Genomic DNA, 16,203 nt, shown 5'->3' with positions numbered 1-16,203 from the left:
AACCGTTGTCTGGCCCTGCTTCTCTGCCTGCCTGCCCGCCCCACACCTGTCCCGAAGTGATACGATTTGTGAAACAAGGCCCCTGCCAATCCTCTGGACAAAGTCAACAACTCGTGTTGATTCTGCTGATTCTAAAAAGTGATGGTTGCTGTTATCCAATAATACAACGTAATGGGACGTTGAGCTTATTTTTAGGCAGAATTCACACGGATTTTAGAGCATCATATGGTCTGAAGGGGATACTTCTCTTACATTTTCCTAGAGTTTAAAGGGAAATTAGGGGCACGTGGGTCGCTCAGTCCATTAAACATCCAACTCTTGATTTCGGCTCAGCTCATGATCTCCCCTTGGTGAGTCTGAGCCCCGCAAGTTGGGCTTGGTGCTGACAGTGTGGAGCCTGCTTGGGATTCTCTCTTTCTCCCTCTAAATAAATAAACCTTTTTTTTTTTTTTTTTTTTTTTAAGGTAAGTTAAATTCATCAGCAGAGATGGCCAATTCGGGCATTTACCAAGGACTCTGGGGGAAATCCTTCCAAACACGTGGGATTATTTCAAGGGCAAAGGTAACAGCTCAGCAGAGAAGTGGCTTCTGTTTCCTACCTTGCAACCCCACCGAGTGAGCCCAGCCCAAGGATGTGACTAGTGCCTTCCTAACACTAGGAATCTGAGGACAACTGGGTGCGCCCTTGACTCTTGTACGTTCAGGCCGACAACATCGGGCAGGTCGCTTTGGCTCTCCAGGCCTCAGTGGCCTAACCTGCAAAAGGGAAATAACCACGCTTTCCGATGCTGTTAGGTGAGCCCATGGATGGCAAATGTGGGGCACTGTAGCATCTGGCACTACGAGGCGCTTCACATACACTGGGAGCGGCTGCTAAAGCCACCGGGACCATGAAGCCACCCTGTGCATGTGTAGCGAGGGCAGCCCAGGGATAGAGGCAGCAAGAAGGGCTTGCGCATCGGCTCCGGGTACCCTGAAGCGACTCCCACCTCTGAGAACCGTCAGTGGGCGTCCGCCACCACCGTTCCTTCCCCTTCAGCCTTCCTCAAGCTTCCAGAATTCCCTCCTAGGCTCGCACCCCACCTCCACGCGGCCCACGCTTGGGGGACAGGTGACTCCACCCCCTTGCTCCAGGGGGAGGCCCTGATTGGCTTACAGGGAGCAGCGGTTTCCACACGAGCCAGTCATTGGTTCGCAGGCGAGCATGTGACCCGGGGGGGGCCAATCAGGGCGCATCTTGTTTTGTCCCGTGCTTGCCTTCTGGGGAAAGAGCCTACGTGCGGAAGGGTGGACCCGCTGGGGTGCGGCCGGCCTGGCAGAGGTGTCGCTGAGTCCGCAGAGCTGAGAAACCGCAAACACTTGCGCACCCGTGGCGTTGCGAAGCTTCTGGATCATCCACCCGGAGGCTTGAGCTTACCGGCGCTTTCTGCGTGCGTGGTACCGATCCCCTCCATTGCGCCAGCCAGTTCAAGTGGCCTTTCTCCATGACTCGTAACTGGAAACGTCCCATCGCGCGGAGCTTTTATAAGAAGCAATCGTCTGCTTTCATGTCTGCGTTCACGGCTTCTCACCAGCGTGTAGGACACCTCAGGCACTTAATCGTTGCTTGTTGAATCCATCGGACGTGACTTACCCCGTGGAGCTTGGCGGTCTCTGCGAGAAATGAGGAGACACGTGGTTTTGAATCTAAATAGGATGTTGAGACAAGCTGAGACCAAGTCCCAGCGCTAGTCCTACAAGCCGTCAAGGTTGTCATCCTTAATCCTCCTTGAAGTGACCGTAGAATGCTGTTGTGAATGACCACCCCGTATGAACCAGCTGGGCCTCCGGGAAAGATTCACGGAGAGGAGGGGAGGGTGTCTCCTTAAAAGGTACGTTGGAATTCTCATTGAAAGAAGGAGACGGGCCCCAAAGGAGGTGTCTATTAGAACACTTTTGGTTCAAATGGGACAGAAAATTGGTTGCCAGATGGCTTGAGCGAAAAGAGAGAGAGGGTGAGGGAATTTATTGATTCGTGTGAAAGAAAAATCCGGGGCAGACTGATCCTCAGGAATGTGAATGTGAGCAGGACCCTAGCTTCTGCCCATCACTGAGCTCTGCTTTTCCTCCGTGTTGGGTTCTGCCTCCTGCTCTGCCCGGGAGCAAGACGGTGACAGCAACTGCCAACAGTACTCCTCATGGGCTCACAGTAAGTGGGAAAGAGTGGGGGGGGTCTCCTCCCTCATTGGCCCAAGCGCCTGTCCCGGAAGTAGTGGGCATGGCTAGGAGGGGTCATGCTTTGATTAGTTTAGGCTTCGGTTGCATGTTTCGGCGCTTTGGTGGCGTCCCATTGCCCATCCCCGAGACTAGGGCGCTATTGCCGGAAGGGCCAGGGATGCTGAGAACAAAAACAAGAGCTGTGGGCCGCACACAGCGATGGATAGGAAAAGTGGAAACAAAGAGGGTGCACATTCTTCCAGCTCACGCTGTGGAAGGCCTGCCCCTCATCAGACCCTGTGCTGGGACTACAGGGCTACATGAGAGACGGGGCCTGGCTTTTTTTTTTTTTTTTTTTTGAGAGAGAGAGTGGGGGAGAGAGAAAGAAGACAGGATCCACAGCAGGCCCCAGGCTCCAAGCTGTCAGCACAGAGCCCAACTCGGGGCTGGATCTCACAAACCATGAGATCATGACCTGAGCCGAAGTACGATGCTTAACCGATTGAGCCACCCAGGTGCCCCACAGGGCCTGGCTTTGAGGAGCTCACAGCCCAGAGAACTTGCGGGAGTTTTATGCCCATGCGGCTTAGGATAAGGAGGAGGCGTAGAGTGGGGCAGGACCTCTGGGGTCCCGCAGCCCCATACCCCTTGTATTTCCATTCAGTGTGAGAACCCCAGGTCCCATCCAGAAGATAGAGGGGAGGTAGGCCTGCCTAGAGAGCCCTGGAGGGACCCAAGGTGGATTGAATCTGTGTCTCCGTTTGGGGAGGAAATGTGGCTTCAAGGATAGGGAGAAGCTTAGCATTTAAGAGAAAATAGTTCCGGGGCACCTGGGTGGCTCAGTCGGTTAAGCGTCTGACTTTGGCTCAGGTCGTGATCTCGTGGTTTGTGAATTTGAGCCCTGCATATGCTGTCACACTGACAGTGCAGAGCCTGCTTGCGAATCTCTCTGTCCGTCTCTCTCTCCCAAAATAAATACATAAACTTAAAAACGGGAGGAAACAATTTCTCTAGGCGGTGCCTTTTTTTTTTAAAGGCAGAGCTTGTCCCTTATACTTCTGGGCAACCCCAGAGCCTGCGTGAAGCCTGGCACATAGCAGGCATGCAGTCGGGATGAACAAAGAATTTCTTGTAGCTCTCCCCTCTCTCCCCACTTCTTTAGACTTGGCCTCAGGGGGTGAATATTGCCTTGATTTATTCTGACCACTTTACAGTGTGAAGCCCAGTGCCTGGCACACAGTAGGTGCTCAGCTGTTTGGTTTCCTGTCACCTCCATAAATGCATGGTGCATCATCAGGCCTCAGAAAAAGAAGGGTCTCTATCCTTGTAAACCTTGCTATGGAGTCAGGGCTGACTGATTCTTAAACATGCAGAAAAAGAGACTTATATAATAGACTTAATGATAACGATCACCACTTGAGCACCTACTATGTGAGAACTTGACAAGTTCTTTCAAATCCTCCACTAACCCTTCAATATGGGCATTATCCCCTTTTCCTGGATGTGGCCCCCGAGATGTGGAAATGGTGGGTAATTAGGTCATTCCTTTAGAGCAAACCATGGTCCATGGGTCAACGCTCACCCACCACCTGTTTCTGTAAATAAAGTTTTATTGGCACATGACCGCAGCCATTCATTTACATAATGTCTTCAGCTGCTCTCGCACTACAACAGCAAGTTGAGTAGTTGTGACAGGGACCATATGGCCCACAAAGTCTAAAATATTTACTATCTGGCCCTTTACTGAAAAAGTTTGCCTGGTTTAGAGAAAACGTTCGAATACTTTATTTTTGCTAGGCCGGAAGTCAGATCAGGAAAGGCTTGGCAAGAAAATGAGACTTGCTGGGCTGGCAGAGGATTACCACTGCAGGGGGTTGAAAGGGGAGGGACAGGACTGCCTTCGTGTTTCGTGTTTCGTGTTTCGGGACAGCCAGTCTGGCTGCTGAGTGAACTGTCAGTAACAAACCAGAGTGCGGGCAGCGAAACCTGTTAGGAGTCTGTTGAGATAATCCAGGCAAGAGGAGGCTGGGCTGGAAAGTGCCAGCTGGGTGAGCGCTTTAGGAGGGAGAATCACCGGGAGTTGGTAACTAATTTTCTGCGGGTGGCGAGACGGAGAAAGGAGGAATCAGGGAAATACCATAATTTGGTGGGGGGATCAGAGGCCTCATTCACTGAGCGAGGGGGAGGGGGAGGAGGGGGAGCCAGAGCTGGGAGTTCAGTTTAGGAGGTGTGGAGTTTGAGACTCCTGTTGGATGTCTCAGCCAAGATGTCCAGCTGGGGGTTGGTATTATGGGTCTGGAGCTCAGAGGGAGGGACAGGTGCGCCCCAGAAGGTGGTGGTTTCCGAGCCTCCAATCCGCAGCAAGAAGAGTGAGGCCAACAGCAGGGTGTGGTTCAGACCCGGGGCTGGGTTCTTGAAAGCCCACATTCTTGCAGCTCCAGCACGGGGCTTCTCCTCATGTCCTCCCGAGGCCATTTCTTGAGCCTCAGGAGCAGCCGCAGCCAGTGAGGCGAGTCCGGGACCCCGCAAATCCCAGCCCAGCCTCCAAACGGCCAGGACCTCCTCCGGGCCTCAGAAGCTGGGAAAGAACGTTCTCCCTAGAGTCAGAGATCCCAGGAGCGCCAGAGGCCGTCACTCTTCCTGAGAAGCGGACACCTGGCACACAGACAAGGCCTTTGCTGGTGCCTCACGCCCCCAGCTGTGTTTCTGCTCCCAAGCGTGGCTCTGGGGAGCTGGGCCGTACGTCCCCCACCTTCCCCCGCACTCGTGGGGCCATTTTTCTGGAATAGTTTCCTTCTGTGGGCTCAGGTGAGTACTTGCCTGGCGGAGAGAGCTGGAACGCGCCCCAGCTGGCCCTCAGGTACCATTTTGAGTGTATAGAGCATCCAGAAGGCGTGCCTTATATGGGCCTGGGAGCGGATGGCACGTGGGAGGCATCCTGCGTGCTGAAAATGCTGTGCGCCCTAAAGAAGGCTGAGGAAGTCTTTTTCCTCTAAAGATACGACTAGTGCCTCGGATTTATTTTTGCCTTGAAAGATTTCTAGGCTGCCTGAAACCCTGAGAGGGCTGGAGGGAAGCAGGGCTCTCCAAGCGGCTGGGCCTGCCAGCAGAGGCGCTCAGGAATCCCTCCATCTGGGAAGACGCTGGTTCTCCCCGGTCAACGCCCGGGCTGACTTCTGCTCCAGTCGGCCTTTGGAGTTTTGTCTGCCTCTTCCCCCTTCTAGAGGGGACCGTCGCCCCCCGTGTGCCACAGACCAGTGTGGGGAAGGGTGGCCCTCTTTCCGTGACTGGTAGTCTCTGCCCCCTGGCCGCCTCCCCACGTCTCAGTCACTAGCCACTAACTAACGGTCGCTTTACAAATCAGCACAGTTTTAGTGGCAAGTGACAAATTCAAGTCCAGCCGCCTTAAGCCCCAAAGGGAGTTCACTGGCTGGGGTCACTGAAGATTTCAGGAGGGGCGTTTACTTTCGGGTAAATAGGCATCCAGGTGCTCGAATGATGCCATCTGAACTGCCTGCCTCTGAGCTCTGCCACCCTCCGTGCTGGCTTTATTCTCAGGCAGGCTGGTCCCACGCTGTGGCAAGATGGCCGTCAGCTCCAGGCTTACACCTACAGGAGCTCGGCAGAGGAACACCACCACTTTGCGGGTCAACACGTGGTAAGGGTCCTGGAATTCAACGTCCAGGGCCGCCCAGCTGGAGTCTTAGGACCATTCCTAGCCGATCGCGGCGTGGGGGTGGGGCCAGGACAATGCTGTGTTCTCACTGGCCGGGTTTGGGTCACGTGTTCAGCTCCTGGAGGAGGGGGTGGGGTGGGCTCCAATCCAGGCTCCAGGGACTGAGTGTGGCTGAGTGGAGGTTCTGTGCCCTGAAGGGGCAGTACAGGGGACAGAGGGAAGTAATGGATGACTGTTATGCTTGACCCCTGAGTACGGTGATGTGGAAAGGTGGTCTGTGAGCCGGACTGGCCCTCGAGACGGAAGGAAGTTCTAATGGTGGAATGTTGTATATGAGGGCAGCTGTCTACACAGGGTTAAGCCAGGCGTTGGAGTCCAGTATGGTGTGTTGGGGGTGGGGGGTGGTGAGAGGGCTGGGTGTAGGTGTGAAGGGAGCCAGCACCTGGGATTGGGATGGGGGATAGAAGCTCCAGAATGGGGTGGAGGATGTGCCTCCAACTTTCTCCCTCTTGCCCTCTCTACTCTCACCTTCCTTTCTTTTTTCTTCCCTCCTTCCTCAAATATGTGAGTTCCTGTTCTGTGCCAGGCACACATCCAGCGCTAGGGGACACACAGATGAACAAGATGGAAGTGTTTCCTAGCTATTAGGGCTTAAAGTCTCCTTCGGGAATAAGAACTAATAGATAAGTGAGATCATTTTCAAGAGATGAGCCAGAGAGTGTGACTGAAGTGTGGACAGCTGCTTTCACCAGGGTGGTCAAGGAGGGCTTCTTGGAGGAGGTGACATTTAGGCAGAGACCAAATGATGAGAGGGAGCTGACCCTAGGAAGGATAGGGGTGGGAGAGGAAGGGACAGTGAGCATGGTGGCCTTGAGGTGGCAAAAAGCCCTGGGTACTTGAAAAATAGGCAACAGCCCATGTGGGTGGAGCCTGAGGATGGAGAAAGCGCTGGAGGTCAGAGTAGGGCTAGGCAGGAGCAGAAGGCCAGGGGAGATGTATTGGAAGGGAAATGAGCACTGCTGCCTCCTGGTGTAGGTGGGGGGATGATGGAGCCGTGTTGTGGCTCGGACCCAGCCTCCTAGGAGAAGAAAGAGAAGCAAGAAGGATCATTGTCCTTCAGCACCAGTTCTGTACCAGCTGCCATCTATCCATGGCCCTGAACCTTCAGAAACATCCTGTGAAAGGCGTGCTCCCATTTTACAGATGAGGAAAATGAGGCTCAGTGAGGCGAGTGGCCCCAGGCCTCTTGGCATACTTTGTGAAGCTATAATTTGAACTTGGGTCTTTTCACCTCCCAGACTCTGCCTCCTACATGGATCTGCCTCTCGCCACGCACATTCAAATGCGGCAGCAGTCCAAAGTGATTTATCGCTTTTCTTTCCTTCCCGCCGCCTCTCGTTTCCTTTCTTAATTTCCACATCTCTGAGCTGAAACAGGCTGGTATTTAAATTTGCCAGTAGCAGAGTAGCAGATGGGGGTGGGGGCAGCGTTGGCCCCTCAGAGCACAAGGGATGGGAGGCTGAGCCCCACCTGGCCGCCGAGCAACAACCCCCCCACTCCCCCCCCCCCCCCCCCGCCAGATGCTCCCCACAGCGCGTGCCAACGCCCCCCTTGCCCAGCTCCTGAAATGGTTTTGGAGTAAGAAAGAAGATCTGCTTCTCCTAGCACGTAAATGTCACTTTACTTCAAGCCTTCCTTTTTTATCAGCTCACTTGGAAAGTGCCTGCTATCTCCAAAGGAACGGTTTTGGTTCATCTTCCAAATGCCACCACAGTTGGTGCCGGCACAGAGCTTAATAGCAGATTATTTTTACAGCTTGTGCTCTTCCCCGTCTTTGAATCCTGATGCCATCTTCCCCAGACACGTGAGAGAGGAAGTGGAAGGTTGCCATCATCAACAACCCATATGTCCTGCATTATGGGGACTTTCAGGGACCTTCCTTGGAATCCCTAATTCTGGGATGAGACACAGGGCCCCTGACACAGGTTCAGGCTTCAGAAATTTACTGCAGAAGAAAGAGTTCCTGTTTCACCTAGACCTTTTGTCGTGCCCGTCTTGATTTTTCCTGTGCAGTCACTTCTGGAAATGGGACCTCAATTCTCTTTGGGCATGACTGCTGCCTCTACCCTTAGTTCATGCATTTTGGGTAGGGGTGAATTCCACCTGTTACCCCCTACCCCACCACCATTTTTAGAGGTGGTCACATGATTGAGGCTTGGCCAGTGAATGTGTTTTTCTCCCTGATCTACCTTGGTGACTCAGACACAAACAGGAAACCCATGCCAGACCAGCAAGATTTGGTTTGGGGACTTATATGGGAACTATTGGCAAAGAGAAGTTGTCCCGCTAGGAACTGGCTGAATGGGTGAGATGGAGACCGGAAGCTGCTGGCAGCCAGAGTGCTGGGAGAAAGTGTCTTTGATAGTGAGGACAACACAGAAAAGAAGAGCTAGAACTTGGGTGACAGGGAGGGAAAGATGCAGTTCTAATGAGATCACTTGAACATCTGGATCCAGCCATGCCTGAAGCTAATTAAGTTTGGAGTCGATAGGTATATGCATTCATAAATTCAGTTTGATGGCAAGAGTACTGACTAATAGCTATTGGTGTGATCCTGGCCGCATAAAGCAACTTGGCCTCTGAGTTTCCCCACCCTCACACGTTACTGCAAAGATACGGCTCATAGCAAGAAGGAAGAAAGATAGGTGCAAGGCATAGACCCCACTTCTCACCTACATGGACACGTGGGGCATCTGCTGAAGGCTCAGCTGCTCTCTGGGGATCCCCCAGAAGGATGTTCAAAGTATAAAGGGCAGGGCTACTTGCTGGGACAAGGTTGGCAATCGGAGAGGAAATGCAGGGTCACAGACTGAAGGCCTCCCCTGGCCCCCTTCTTGCTTTAACACAAGGGCCTCGGTCCTCCAGGTTGCAGTCAGCCAGGGGCTCTCACGAGTACTTTTGCCGTGCTTATTCACTCCCAGAATTGCACTTAGACTCAGCAAATAGTTACCAGGGAGCATGCCAAGTCCCGGGGATTGAAAGACTTGGGTTTGGATTCTTGCATTCTTGTCTCCCTTAGTAACCACATGCTGTCGAGCAGGGTCCCTAAACCTCCCAGGGCTTCCTGCTCCTTGTCTGTAGATCAGGAGTAACCGCATGACCTGCTTCAGAGGGTGGTTAGGAGGACTTCATGTTTGGCCCTGGGTCTGGCACATAGTGAGCCACTGCTAAGCATGTGCCAAGGTTACCGTTCCAGAGACGATGATATCCTAGTCCCTGTGTGTGTGTTGCGGGGGGGGGGGGGGGGGGGGGGGGGGGATGATGAAAGTGGCTCAGGTTTTAGAGAGTTATATAAATGGATTATTTCTATGTTGTGTAGTTGATGATAAGACGGACACAAGCCACTTGTACAGGCAGCTCTGGGAGCCCAGAAGGAGAGCGATCTGACAGTAGGTGGGATTCGGAGAAGGCTTCTTGGAGGAGGTGACCACTGAGCTGGGACTTGAGGATTGAATAGGAGTTGGACCAGAGAATAGCAGGGGCAGATGCTTAGGGGCATAATACGAGCAGGAAGTTGTGCCCGATTTGAGTAACTGCCCCAGTGGGATGTGATGGAACCAGAGAGTCAGAGGGTAAGAAGAAAGTGGAAAGACGATAGCAAGAATTCGGGGCAGATCCTGGGAGCAGCAGGGAGCCTTGGAGAGCTTACTGACGAGGGAGTGGAATGGTCAGATTTGAGTTTTAGGTGTTTCCCCCATCTGCCGTGAAGGGAGATTAGAGGGACAAGTCTCCTTAGAGGGGGAAAGTTGTTGGGGGCATCTAGATGAAGCTAATGCGGTCCACAGACAGAGGGGATGGTCTGGAGGGAGGGGCAGGGCCAAGACAGGTGAGAGGGACAGAACTCAGCTGGACGGAACACTGAATACAGCCAGTTTCCATCTGATCCTCGGTTCCCTTGACTGTGATTTGAAAACACATCACGTGTGCCTTATAGAATGATGGGTTGCTTACCGAGATCTCTAAAAGCTGACGTCATCTCTCCCCAAGTGAGCCTCATATTTTTTCAGCCCATCTGCCATAGCTGGGTATATTTTGCCTTGATCAACCATTGTCGTCTTTTTAATTTTTTTCCATCCCAAATACCGATCCGGACTCGTAGCTGTAGGTCAGATTCTCGAAGCTCTTTATACGCCGTAGCCCTGGACCACTTGCCAAATACTCGCCTGTGCGTTATCCCACTTTGTTTTCACAGACGCCCCACGTAGTAACTGGGATGGAGATCCTGGTGTCCGTTTCAGACATAAAAGAACAGAGGAGCTGGGAACCTAACTAACTGGCCTAAGTACCTGTTAGAGCTACCAGATTTTTATTTCTGTTTTATGGGTATGTATTTGTTTTCTGTGCTAATCCTTAAGCGTGAAATTGCATTTTAATTTTTTAAAAGGTGTTATTTATTTTTGAGAGACAGAGCATGAGAGGGGAGGGGCACAGAGAGAGGGAGACAAAATAGAACGCAGGCTCCAGGCTCTGAGCTGTCAGTGCAGAGCCTGATACGGGGCTTGAACCCACGAACCGTAGGATCATGACCTGAGCCGAAGTCAGACGCTCAACCGAATGAGTCTCCCAGGCGCCCCTGAAATTACATTTTAAGAGATGTTTGAAATACAAGGATGCCCCTCTTTTGCCACAGGTGGTAGGTGGCACGGACTGGTGTTTAGCGTCCATTTCTGATTCTGTCCTTCTGTTTCCCATACGCAGAGGCAAGAAAGCGCCCGATTCCGTTTCCCAGAGTCCCTTGCTGGTGGTGTTCTAGATGTTACTTAGGCCTGGCCAGTCAGTTGCATGCACATAAGATCTGCTTTTGCCTTCAGGCAGTTTGCTCTGTTTTAATATTAAGCCTCTGTGACGTTAACACATGTTCGTGGCTGTTTGTTGGACAGACTACAGGAGATTTGTGCAGCCTCATGGCGTAAGATATTTGTTTCGGAAGTCCATCTGCACATTAAATGCATATGCAGACACGTTTTCATTGACCAACGACCAGAAACTCTCACCGCAGGCAACACTTTGCTCAAGAGCAGCCGAATTATACACAGCGCAAGAGGCTGATCCCTAGCTGTATCACGTAGAACTGGGTTGGCCGCACACAGCAAGAACCTGACCAACAATGGCTTAAACAAGTAGATGTATGGTGGGCAGGGAGCGCCGGGGGGGGGGGGGGTGTGTGTGTGTGTTGGGGATTTGTTTTTTCACACCAGATGCCCAGAGGTAGGGAGTTGCTGGCATGGATTTAGCTGCTCAGAAGTGACATCTTGAACCTGAGCTCGCTCTTCTTTATGTCTTTCTACTTTGCTTTCCTTCACATTTTGACTGCTCTTGTCTCATGGTCACGAGAGGGCTCCTGTAGACAAGAGGTCATTCAGCTTTCCGGCAGCGGCTGACAGACACACACGGGGCTTCACCCGTTTGTAGACAGAAGCTTTGTTTGGTTGCTTCCTCTGCTCTGGGTTTGGCCAGGATGGCACCAAGCTTCCACCTGCCATTCGCACCGAATGCCAACAGCAGCCGACATCAGCGGTCCGCTCCGGGAGCAGCCTGAGCCACACAGGTCTCTCGCTGTAGTGACTAAGGCAGGCACCGAGTGCAGAATTTTATCGTCGTTTCAGTTGTAAAAGCTGATCCAAAGCCACACAAAGTGACAAAAATTCACCAGCCTCAAAATGTGGTGATGAGCAATGTTGATCAGCCTGGCTCAGTTCTGGAGTCTGGGTCTCGAGCCTGACCCTCACTGCTCCCTCCCTCGCTCTGACGAATCTATGCAGCGGGTATCTTCTGCCCAGATCTGACAGTCACCACTGGGTGGCCCCTGTCTGTGCCTGTCACGGGATCTGGGAGAGCTGGGGGACCTCTAACTACAGGATTTATATCCTATGGTCCGAATCTCAGGGAGCAGTGGTGAGCATTTGGTAGGATAGTCAGTCTCATCCCTTGGCCCAGTGCCTGACCCTAAATGAATTTTCCTATTCACTGTTGGAGGAGGAATTGTGTTCAGCCAGAAGATCACTTATATTCAGGTAATCGCCGTTTACAAGGAATATTTACATACATCATCTTATTTAATCTAGCCAGTGGGTATTGGCACCCCTGTTTTACAGATGCATTAACCAGGGCTCAGGAGGGCTGAGCATCTCACCCAAGGTCACATAGATCTGTAAGAGGCAGAGCCGGGACCAGAGCCCAGGCCTTCCTCCTGCAAATACCAGGGCCATGAACAGGGTGAGGCACTGAGGTCAGGTGCAAAATGTCAGGGGCTGCCAAAAAGCTGAGAAATCGAGATAAATTACGTTGGGGTGCAATACTTTACAAATCAAAATCTATACAAAAAGGATCCATGGCAAGTATCCACAAGGCAAAATATTAAAAGTTTTTTAAATGTTTTCATTTATTTTTGAGAGAGAAAGAGTAAGCAGGGGAGGGGCCGAGAGAGACAGGGACAGAGGATCCAAAGCAGGCTCCAGGGTGACAACAGAGAACCCGATACGGGGCTCGAACTCACGAACTGTGAGATCATGACCTGAGCCGAAGTCGGATGCTCAACTCTCTGAACCACCTCAGAATATCAAACTTTTAAACAAAGACAGGATCAGCCTGACTGATGTTTTCTTTGGCTCAGGCTCCAGTAGGGCTTGGCACGGCTGGGGCTGACCGTGTGCTGGCTGCCGGTGGCCGAGGTGGCCCCCACAGCCTCGGCCGTGCATCCTACTTCACGAGATGTACACGGAAGCTGTGGCCTGGGGTGTCTTCGACTCCTGCTGGCATCCAGCACTAGAAGTAACAGCCCCACCCTATCACGTACGGTGACGGTTGGGGGGGATGGCCCTCAAAAATGTTGGGGCGCTGTTTCAGTTCTAAAAAGAGGACTGGATGTGAAATACACACAAATGGCAGATTCTACTACAAGGGGACAGTACCTAACACACAGGACCGTGACTGCAGTGGTGGGAGATCGGGCTTGGGGCAGAGCCAGACTTTGGCCGGACGTCCTTCCTGATGCCTGCAGGTCGGTGCAGGTGTTGGGGGGACAGCTGGTGCCCGGGTCCCTGCCCAGCCCTGATTCTCCAGAGTCACATCCTTCTGCTCACGGCTGCTCAACCTGTGCTTACACTTCACTCTCGTTCCTCCTACAAGGCAGTCTTGCAGAACGTTTAGGCCACTTAGTTATCATCCTAATCTCTTTTGACCAAACCTGTCTGTTTTTACACTACTAATCACCGGGTTGTGCCTCCATCCCGCCCCACGGTAAGGAGTTCTGGGGGAGGAAAACAGCAGGATGAACAAATCCCCGATTTCCCGGGGAAGGAGCCCAGCAAGGCGTAATGAAAGGCTCGGGTAGACCTCCAGCAGTACTGAGAACGTCTCTTTACGCCATACGGCAAGAACAGAAGCAAGTTTCTTCTAGAATGTTGCTTCTCGGAGGGTCACCTTTCCTGTGATGGCAGGTCAGGCGCTCAGGAGGCAGGGCCAGGGTGGCAAGGGTCAGTGGAAAGGTTGCATATCCGCGGTCGTCTGCAGGAGCCAGGGAGTGGCTGGGCAGAGTCATAGTCCCCACCACCCCCTGTTGTTTTACACTCATCTGCTTTCTTCCTTTTTTTTTTTTTTAAGTTTATTTACTTATTTGGGGAGCAAGAGAGCATGGGTCGGGGAGGGCCAGAGAGAGAGGGAGAGAGAATCCCAGGCAGGCTCCACATTGCCAGCGTAGAGCCTGATGTGGGGCTTGCACCCGTGAACCGTGAGATCATGACCTGAGCCGAAGTCAAGACAGGGGCCCCTCCACCCTGTCTGGTTTCCTCATGTCTGTCGCCTGCCTTGCTGTCGCGGAATTAACGTCTGGCTTCTCCCGCGTTGAGACTAAGCACTTGGCGTCCTAGTATCAGAACATCTGGACACACGACAGCAGAGGAGTTCTAGTAGCTCTCATTCTCCAGATCAGCCTTTAGATTATTGTTCAGCAAATATTCGCTTTCTTCCTACTCCCTTCAGCCTCTGCTTAAGAAACATATGCCCTGTCCCACTGAGGTTGCCCTTGACCTTGTGATTTGTTTTGATCAATAGAATGAGGGTAAAAGTGCCGGTGTGCCAGTTTTGAGCCTAGACCATAAGGAGGATCTCACACTTCCACCTGCCTTTCTGGTAGCTCCAGACTTTACCCACGAGAATAATAAACTCCTGGGTAGTTGCTGTCTTTCCATCAGAATAGACACATGTAGCGAAAACCCGACTCCGCTTTCCCACATACCTGCGAGATGATGATAAATTCTCACTGTGTGCTGCTGAGTTCTGGCATGGCTTGTTATGCGGCAAGAGCTGACCGATACAGAGCCGAGGGCTTTCTGAGGTTCGAGAAAACTGATAGCAGTGAGCATCAGTGGCGCGGACTTGGGGCCAGATCAACCTCGGTTTGACCCTGGTAGGCTCCTGTTCTTATCACCTGTGAGCTGAGGCGTGCTGCTGCACCCCGGCCTTTGAGGAATGTCCCTGTGTGATAAACATGGATGGTCACCTCTACTGCGAAGGGCTGTTGTGAGAATGACACAGATTGTATCTGAAGAACTGGAAACGTAGCGGGTCCCCCGTGCCTTGCTGTCATCCCCACTCCCTTCCTTTCCAAGTGTTGCCAAACTGTTAGGTTTCGAGAATGGCTTTGTGAGCCCCTGTGTCACCAGAAGCCACTTGATAGAAGCTGTAGAGGTAAAGATCCAGGCCCTGGAGTGATGCTGGCTCGCTCCAGTTCTGGCTGCACCCCTTACTAGCCGGGTGACTTGGGGTGAGCTACCTAATCTCCCGGCATCTCAGCAGTTAAATGGGTTGAACGGCATTTCCTAGCTCCGGGCTGCAGGAAGGGAAGGGTTCTCTGAGACAGGAGCGGGTCAGGAGGGCAGGAAGGTGGCACCCCGTAATAGCAACCTGCGGGCACGGCCACTGTTGTTCATGATGCAGGACTTCAGCATTCCTGTCCCACCTCCTCACCCTTCCTCTCTGCCAGCGTTGCTCTAAGTAGGACCCGTGGGCCACCTACCGTAAAATCACCTGGCCGGTCGGAGGTGGTACTCGTTAGAATTCAGACTCCCGGGCCCCGTCTCTGACCCATTGAATCAGACTCTGTGGACGGAACCTGAGGACGGAACCTCTCTGGGTCCTGGAACTTGCATTTCAACTGTCTCCCCACCGCTGACCCGGGCTCCTCCCTGGGGGTGATCTCATGACTTTGGCTGACTGGCACAGAGTCCGTTCGAGATTCAAGTTTGAGGCGCTGTCTTCGAGGCAAATCAGAACCACCCACTGTTAGCCTTTTGGTTTTTGTCGACAGAAAGCGCGTGGGGAAGTTGCACTTCTCTGGGTGCCCGTGTGGTGTTGGCTGTGTACCCCAGCCTGGGAGGTTTAGAGAAGTGGCCAGGTTTCCGGGGTGGGCCTTGAGGGCCCCGGGGCGGTTCGCCCCGGAATCAGCAGTGGTCCGGGTGCCTGCTGGGTTTTGTATGCCCCAAAAGCTAAGAAAAGTTTTTACCTTTTTACACTGTTGGAAAAAGTCAAACTGTGCGGTTGATTTCAGTGATAGGGAACACTGACTTGGGAACCCCAGTTAAGCAAAATACTCTCATCCATGTTCCATTCTTCTCATTAGTAGACTTGTATTCTTATTATTTTTAATGTTTTTTTTTTAATTTTTTTTTTTAGAGAGAGTGAGAGAGAGAGAGAGAGAATGAATCCCAAGCAGGCTCTGTGCTGTCAGCACAGAGTCTGACGCAGGGCTCGATCTCACAACCCTGGGATCTTGACCTGAGCCGAAATCAAGAGTCAGACACTCCAACCGGCTGAGCCACCCAGATGCCCCAAACTTGTATTATTCTTTAAAACTGCACTTAGTTACTGTATTTTGAATTTCATCAATAAAAAAATGTGTGGAGATTTTTTTTTAAATCTTGTTAATACCATACATAATTCAGTTCTGCCTCTTGACCCATAATCTAAAATTTTGATTCTCTGGCCCTGGGTAAAAAAAAAGTTTGGTATTTCTGGTCTGCCCTCTGGGGAGCTGTCTCCCTAACCCCTTGGCTCCCTCTCCTGCGGGAGAGTCCACGAACGAACTGGTTGCAGATCTCAGAATCAAAACTGCCTGCTGGCCCCAACAGGATTCTTGGTTCCACTCTTTCCTTAATATCTGTAGCAGTTCTGGGTGGCTCAGTCAGTTAAGCGTCTGACTCTTGATTTCAGCTCAGGTCATGATCTCACCATTGGTGAGTTCAAGCCCCGCGTCGGGCTCTGTGCTGACAGTG

General features: G+C 52.2%; 1 long non-coding RNA gene across 1 annotated transcript in view; it reads left to right on the top strand.

Annotated features, from left to right (window-relative positions):
• The first annotated feature begins 1,151 nt into the window (after positions 1 to 1,151).
• LOC122215410 overlaps positions 1,152 to 16,203 on the top strand; it is a 54,877-nt gene continuing 39,825 nt past the window's right edge. The window contains exon 1 of the long non-coding RNA XR_006200363.1: positions 1,152 to 1,871. This is a non-coding gene — a long non-coding RNA (uncharacterized LOC122215410). The remainder of the gene's footprint in view (positions 1,872 to 16,203) is intronic.

The sequence above is a fragment of the Panthera leo genome, chromosome A3 (assembly GCF_018350215.1).
Source record: "Panthera leo isolate Ple1 chromosome A3, P.leo_Ple1_pat1.1, whole genome shotgun sequence".
NCBI lineage: Eukaryota > Metazoa > Chordata > Mammalia > Carnivora > Felidae > Panthera > Panthera leo.
Note: the sequence above shows the minus strand (reverse complement) of the source record. Positions and strands in the feature narration are given on the sequence as shown.